Source organism: Nasonia vitripennis, chromosome 2 (genome assembly GCF_009193385.2).
Source record: "Nasonia vitripennis strain AsymCx chromosome 2, Nvit_psr_1.1, whole genome shotgun sequence".
Lineage (NCBI taxonomy): Eukaryota > Metazoa > Arthropoda > Insecta > Hymenoptera > Pteromalidae > Nasonia > Nasonia vitripennis.
The window spans coordinates 27,241,851-27,249,232 of record NC_045758.1 but is presented as its reverse complement, the minus strand read 5'-3'; the positions used below and the strand labels follow the sequence as shown (position 1 = coordinate 27,249,232).

At 46.3% G+C, this 7,382-nt stretch overlaps 1 non-coding gene across 1 annotated transcript; it reads left to right on the top strand.

The window, feature by feature from the left end:
- Window positions 1-897: 897 nt before the first annotated feature.
- LOC116416421 lies at window positions 898-1,113 on the top strand. Its single transcript, XR_004226858.1, has one exon. It is a non-coding gene; the product is annotated as a small nucleolar RNA U3 (small nucleolar RNA).
- The last annotated feature ends 6,269 nt before the right edge of the window (window positions 1,114-7,382 follow it).

Here is a 7,382-nt window from a genome sequence, read left to right as displayed (position 1 = left end):
ACGGGAGATCTTTGATTTTTTAATGGGATTCGAGTGCGTGTGAAATTGTTTATTACACTTTCTTTCGGCATTCTCATGCTGAAGCTCTATTGTTTTTATTGCAAAGCAGTTGTTTGTCTAGGAAATACTTGCTAACTTGATGAAAATTATTTATTTGGCCAGTCATATACGACGAGAACAAATTATACCACACACTGTTTTCTATAACAACGAAAATTCGATTTTCTCAAACGTCGGACCATAAAATGAAGATAAACGTGCTCACGTCGCGCAATTACTGAGTTACGCGAAATCGCGATAACCCAATTAATAATTTGGGTCGCGAGTCGCTGTATATTGAAAAATAAGTGCGACAGATTGGCGATTGTGACGCGAAAAGCGCGGGTAGGTACAACTACGAATATTCGGTTTTTTACCGATTTAGTGCGCGGGTAATTGGTTTTTCTGACGTTTTCATCAGACAATTTATTATCAGGCGACGTGTACGGCAACGCGAGAGACTAAATTCATAAAATTTTATTTGGGCGAACTGACAGTTTTAATATTTTTTTACGTTACACAATTTTAAATTACGTCGAACCAGTAATAAATTATTTGCGTACTATAACAAAACACTTTTCAGCTTAACATTGTTAAATACCAGCCAGTTGCAGCCGCGTCTATTTGTACCAGTTAAATCACCAGAAATGAAAACCAACATGCCCCTCCATACTCGTAACCCGGCGTACATATATTCTGGAGTTTCGCCAAGACGATATCTATAAACACCTCTCCCCACTTCCGTCGTACTTCGAGCTTTACGCGCTCAACCGCAAGGTGGATGTCGTATCGGACGCGTCCAAAAGCGAAACAGCGATCTTTCGGGCACAAATAGAAGTCGCGGCGCCAATTCAAATTAAGATCATACTTCACAGGATCATTTCTGTAGTATATCTTCACAGACTCTCTACCCAAAGTAGGAGTCGATGCAACCACGATGAGGAGACGTAGCTCTCCTTCCTGAGCGTGAGGACGACTCGGAATTCCGACTTTGGTCGGAATACCAGTCATCGATGATCGTTCACCTTTTGCACTTTGTGCAGAAGGCATGGGAGGATGGGCTTTCTGAGTGGCCTTGTTATATAAATCAAACATAAATTTTTAAATACTATTTCAGGTTTTTTATAAATTGAAATCGACTACGTATCATGCAGATACTTGCTTGATTTGAAATAAAATTCTTTATGCTTAAAGCATGTATTTATACTCAACTATAAAAGGCGTAAATAAAATCTGTCACACATAAAAATGCAAAATTTCAGTTATAATTTGCACCAAAAATTATTTTCTGAACTGATATATACATTTCCTTTGATTATTCCATCGAATTCTCGTTGCACTGCTATAGAATTAGGAAACAAGAAAAAAAAACATCCAACGCTAAAACGCGTAAACGTTGCAGCTCGCGAAAAATAGAGAAAGAAGAAAGCTTTCGCGCCTCGTATCGGAAATGGAAGCTGTGGAACACGATCTCGCCAAAGCACGCGAAACAAGGCCGATGCACAGAATCGCTATAGAAAGAGCACGCGGAAGAAGACAAGAAGGAGAAGTAGGGCGGGGGCCTCGAGTACTTTGATCGGTAACTTCGTTTATACGAACGACGCTGGGCAGAACGTTAGGAAACACCGATAACGCCGTCGACGGAAATATCGACTTTTGAGAGAAGCGACGGCCTCGTCTTGCACAAGACGACGTGGAAGATGAAGAGAAGGTGGAGGTAAGGAAAGGAACGAACGAACCCTCATGGACGACTTTTTTTTAAGCCTGGCGTGGGTGCGTACAGACACGCGGGTCGATTTTTTACTTCGGTGGGGCAGCTTTGCGGCGGAATTAAATCCAGCTATGACATTTCGTGTCGAAAAGTCCATTATCATTTTGCGATAACTCATTATTTAACCAGCTTCGGAGCAAAATTCCAAAGGATTAATTCCCACCGAAAAGTTATTGCCACGAAAATCACTCGATTACCCGGCGCATTTCGCCAACAATGAAGCGCGCGGCGAAACAAAGCGAACGGCCTGGAAAAACTAAAGGTAAACGCTTTAAAAAATCGCGAAAAGCCGGCGGTAAAGAGTTACATTCATCGGTCCAGAATGAAAAATTCAAAGAAATTCATTCGCCACGGACCCACACGCAGAGTTCCAGAAACACTGAGCAGAGAGAGATTGAAAATTACGCGGCGCGCGCGTAAGAACATAATGGAGCGCGAAGTGGAAAAAACAAGATCGCGGCGAGAGAGACAATAATATAGCGCGAAACACGGAAGCGCGTCGACACTGCATCGCGAGGAAAAAGGTTGATTGCAAAGGCACACAGGCTCGCGCATAAAGAAGAAAAATAAACAGTCCGATGAAAAATGGGGCCGAACAGAAGAAAGACGCGGCGAGAAATGGAAGAGGTGGTGTATGTATGTATGCTATGTGTAAAAAAGGAGAGAGAGAGAGAGAGAGAGAGAGAGAGAGAGAGAGAGAGAGAGAGAGAGAGAGAGAGAGAAGAATGAAAAAGGGAATATAAGCGAATGCCAAGGGCGCGGAAAATGGAAAGAGGAGAGAGAGAGGTCGCAGCGGCGGCAGCAGCTCTCTGGTGGCGGTTGAAAGAAGCAATTTTATCCTAATAGAAAAATCCCCAACGCCGAACCCAATTTATAAACCCGCAAACATGGCTGCGCCACAGCCGACAGCGTGTGTGTATGTATGTACCGTTGTGAGCAAGTGTGCGTGTGTGCACGTATACACGTTGCACACCGAATTTATAAAAATCCCGGGCTGTGCGGGCGACGTTTTGCCTTTTCTTCGTTTTATTCGTCGACACGCCACTTTTCCATTCGCTCGATCTCTCTTTCTCTCTCTCTATCTCTCTCGCGTTTTTCCGTCTCGAAGCGAAGGAGTCCGTCGCCGCTTCCATTTTTCACGGCGTTTTACCCCTGAAATTTCGCGCGACGATGCAAGAGAAGTGCATGTCGAGTCGACTGTGTTATACTCTATCGAACCGATGTGGATTTCGCGACGCAGCTGTATAAGAGAGTGCGGTTAAGGGTTTTTTCTCGCCATTATTGAGTTATCAAATTTTAATCACGACGTATGCAACAATAACGCGCAAATCCCATTATGCATACATTACACGTGCGCGCCATACAGAGAAATATAAAGATTAATTAATCGAGTTAGGCGAGCCATTCTGCAGCTGCATTTCTCGGAAATGAAATTAATTTCCGGATTGAATCCGAGAAGAGCAAGAGGTGTATCGAGAACGCGATTACCACTGGCTCCACGTGGCTCCGCACTTACAGTCGCGCACGGGGACGAGAGAGATGGAGAGAGAGAGAGAGAGAGAGAGAGAGAGAGAGAGAGAGAATGCGTTTGCGGTGTAGTTGCGCAAATTGGGTTTACATTCGCTTGACCATCATTCGCAAGTGTTGCGCCCCGTTCGGATTATACTGGTATTTCTCGTTTATGCGATTAGTTATTGCTCTGGTAATGAATTACTTTCGTTTTGCGGCTCGATCGTCAAATGCCCTCTGACATTGTACGCGTGATTGACATAGATACATTCTAGCTGTAACAATTCAATGATCGACGAATTTTGACTCCTTTGTGCTTTATTCAAGAGGCTTTCGACTCGACTCAATCGTATCTCTAAGCGTGATCGAAAAATCTCGAGGCAGACAATTAAAAATCAACCCGCAGCCGTGCAGCACGAGGGCCCACCGCTGTGTCTCCAAAACTAACCGACGCAAAAGGAAGAACGAGCATCGCCACTCCCCCTCGATTCGCTTTGTTCCCTTATCAAAATTCGTAATCAGCGCAGCGGCAATTACAAACTCCATTAGTTCCTGCGTATGTACACCGTATAGCTAGACTACTCGCAATCCCATATATGAAAGAAATGAGAGAAGGAGAGAAAAAATCCGAAGGGGTAAAAGCGCAATGGAGACTGCTGCCGCTGCTGCTGCTCGACACATGGCTGAGAGCGAAGCGTACAAAGGTATCCAGCAGAGATAAATAGAGCGGAGGCCTGAGGGCGCCGAGCTACGTGTCCCCGGACATATGCACGCAGCGTGTAGTCACTCTCGTCGAGCTACATCTGCAGAGACGCGCAGATCCGATTAGAGCGATAAAGGTTACGCGCCTCGGCTAATCGATTTTCGATCCGATAACGACGAGTTAAAGCGCGACCGGACGACGTTGAAAGAGAGGTCTTGTCGATGCCGCTACTGGCTTCTGCGGATCCCGTTGATTTGGCTTTTTGGGTTGGAGGGTTCTGCAAGCTTTCGATTTGTAGCCGTGGCTGCGAACGTGTAATATTTCATATAGTCACTGTAATTCTAGTGCAAAATCGAATCACAGCTTCCCGAAACTTTGAACAGAAAACAGTCCTCGCCGAAAAATTGCCTCCATCAATCGCGTCGTTATCAACGAATTGAACAGCTCTCACGACGTTATACATCCTCCGCAGTCAGCCAAAGCTGTACAGCGCCGGAATCTCAAACTCGTCAAGAAAAAGATAAAAGGACGACCGTCAAATTAGATCCGATCGCGTTTCAAGGGGTCACACACATCCACTCATTCTCGCCGAGCAGAAAAAAAGAAGCTAAAGTACAAGACGCCGTACACGTGCACACTTATAGAGCCTCGCGGCCATGCCCACGCGCACCCTCTTCTCTCTCTCTCTCTCTCTCTCTCTCCCATCCTTTTCTCTTTTCGCAGTTTATTTAGCAGCGCCCAGGGCATCGGTAAATACCGGGTTAGCGAAATTGGCCTCGGGGCGCGAGGCGGTCGAACGATGGTTAACGTAGCGCTAAACGCCATTGGAGGACGCGCGCGCGCCTCGACTCCCCCTGTACGTGTATATACTTTTTTTTGCCGCCGCTATACAACCCCACGCGTCGACGGGCCTTTTTCCACGCACGCGTCGTGCACTTCGTATATTGCGCGAGAGCGCGAGGGAGCGAAATTTAATTTTGTGCTTTTTGTGCGGCGACAAATCGTTCTCGGCTCTCTCTCTCTCTCTCTCTCTCTCTCTCCGATGCACGTGTGTGCGTGTGTGTGTCGAGAGGTGAGGGTTGAGGTGCAGTGGGTTTTTCGGGAGTGCGTAGGTGTGGGAGTGTATTGTCGCGTGCCCTCACTGCGTGGGCGGAAAGTATTTCCGAAGGATGGGAGAGGGTAAGATGGGACTATTTTTGAATTATTGCTTGTGTAGTATGCAAGACAATGTGCAACAAATTATTTTTATTATTCATGATATTATTTTTGATTGAAACTGCTTTTTCATCGCACGAATTTCCAGCGAGCCGTCCCATCGTATACTGAAAAAAAATCCCTCACTTATTCCCTGACCGCCCCGTACACGCATGTGTGTGATTGATTGCGCGGGTTCTCTGCCTCGTCGAGAGTGAAAGAGAAAAAACACGGGGTCTCGCGGAATCAAAAATGAAATAATCAATCGGGCCGACTTTTTTTTGCAAATTCGTTCATTCTCTTTTTTATTGCGACAGGTGAAACGCGCGCGCGCGCGCTCGAATTATTGAGTTTCGCGTCGATGAGAGCTGCGCGAACGGTGATTGTTTTTTGTCTCCCGATGCTCCCTCTCTCTCTTCCGCGTTCGTCGTATACTATACGCGCACTGTGCAAATGCGCGGATGAAACTAAATGAAATTGCTTTCGTCAAGCGATTTTTTTTTTAAATTAATGCGACGGTTTATGTACGAGAATGGATGTGGGAAGTCAGTATAAGGAGAAAAAACTGGATTCAGTCGTGGAACTGCTTGAACTTATTATACACAAGCCTGACATGTCGTCATTATCTGAAAGCAAAATCCAATTATAATATCCCATAAGGTAAACCGCAAGTGCAATCGAGGAGTCTCCCAACGGCGCATCACAGCCAACACAGAAGTCAAAGGAAGCTCTCGCAGCATCATATCAACTGCGCATGCGTATGCATATGGTGCAACGACAATTACGGGGCGTCGTCTGGGACTATGATAGATACATGGCATAATAGTGATGCAAAGCGAGCGCACGTTTCAAAGTGGATCCGCGGCTGCAGATTAGCGTGGGCGCTTGGCAACAATGATAATCTGGTTCCATCTCTCTCTCCTGCTAATGTGGCTCTGGAAATTCAGACCAACACCGAGAGTGGCCTTATACTCTGTATACGTATATAGATTCGAGAACGGCTGACGCGCAGGTGGGTCGGGGAGGTAAACGATTGTTAGCATGTGTGTGTGTGTGTGTGTTTATATTGACTTGTCTAAAACGGTGAGTTGCGAAAACGGCGTCAATACAAATGCAAAACGCTGGTATTCAAAGTTTAAAGTTTTATGGTTTCCTTATTACGAATTAAATTAATTCTAATACAAAAACAAAAGTATTTTAATTCTCGCTAGAGATCCCGAGCGCATAGAGCATCTGCTTTCAATAACATCGAAAGCCAAACTACCAGCACACTCTGGTGCGAGTATACTCTAATAAAACTCTAAACAAACGAAAAGTTGGCGCTCGCTGCAGCCGCAAAATCAAAATTAAACCGCGCGCAGCAACAGCGGCGGCGGCAGTAGTTTAGAACATCAAGCGCAGCAGCCTCGGCTTTAGTAAATTGACGAGTTGCCGTTGATTCCGGTTTGGGCGCGCGCGAGTTACCTACTACGACGGTTGACTTGATGAAATCATGCCGCGGGAGAATTAAGAGGGGCTCTATACACCCCAGAGCCCCTGTTTAGCTCGTATACATACCCGCACACACCTACGCAGCCTTGTTATCCTGCAGCAGCCGCCGATACGCGATGTCTCTCTCTCTCTCTCTCTCTCTCTCTCTCTCTCTTCTTCTGGTTCATCCCTACCTCGAGGATAGAGCCTGCGCGAGAGGAGCATGCGCGGGAGCTCGGAATCTCGACGGCAATTGGCGGGAGCAAGACAACGGTAGGAGTCGGCTGCAGTGTATACACAGTTAATTAACTCGGAGTACCGTGAAGGAACGGCTCGAGGGAGAGAAAGAGAATGAGGGGAGGAGAGAGAATTGCTGATGCGGATGCGGGAGAGAGAGAGAGAGAGAGAGAGAGAGAGAGAGAGAGAGAGAGAGAGAGAGAGAGGAGCGAGACAATGAAAGAGAGAGGCGGAGGGGGAAGGTGGGAGGCGGCTGCAGTCTCTGCGGCTGATGCTGTCTCGCTCGGGCGAGAGACTCTGTGGAGGAGGTAATTTGCTGCTGCCGTCGCCAGTGGCTCTCAGTGTCAGGGTATACTTTATTTTCGTGGATTTTTTTCTACTTTTTTCGGACGACGTTTGGAATTTCGACTAATCTTACTGGATGTGAATAGAAACGTTTTTAGCGGTGATGAGCTACTC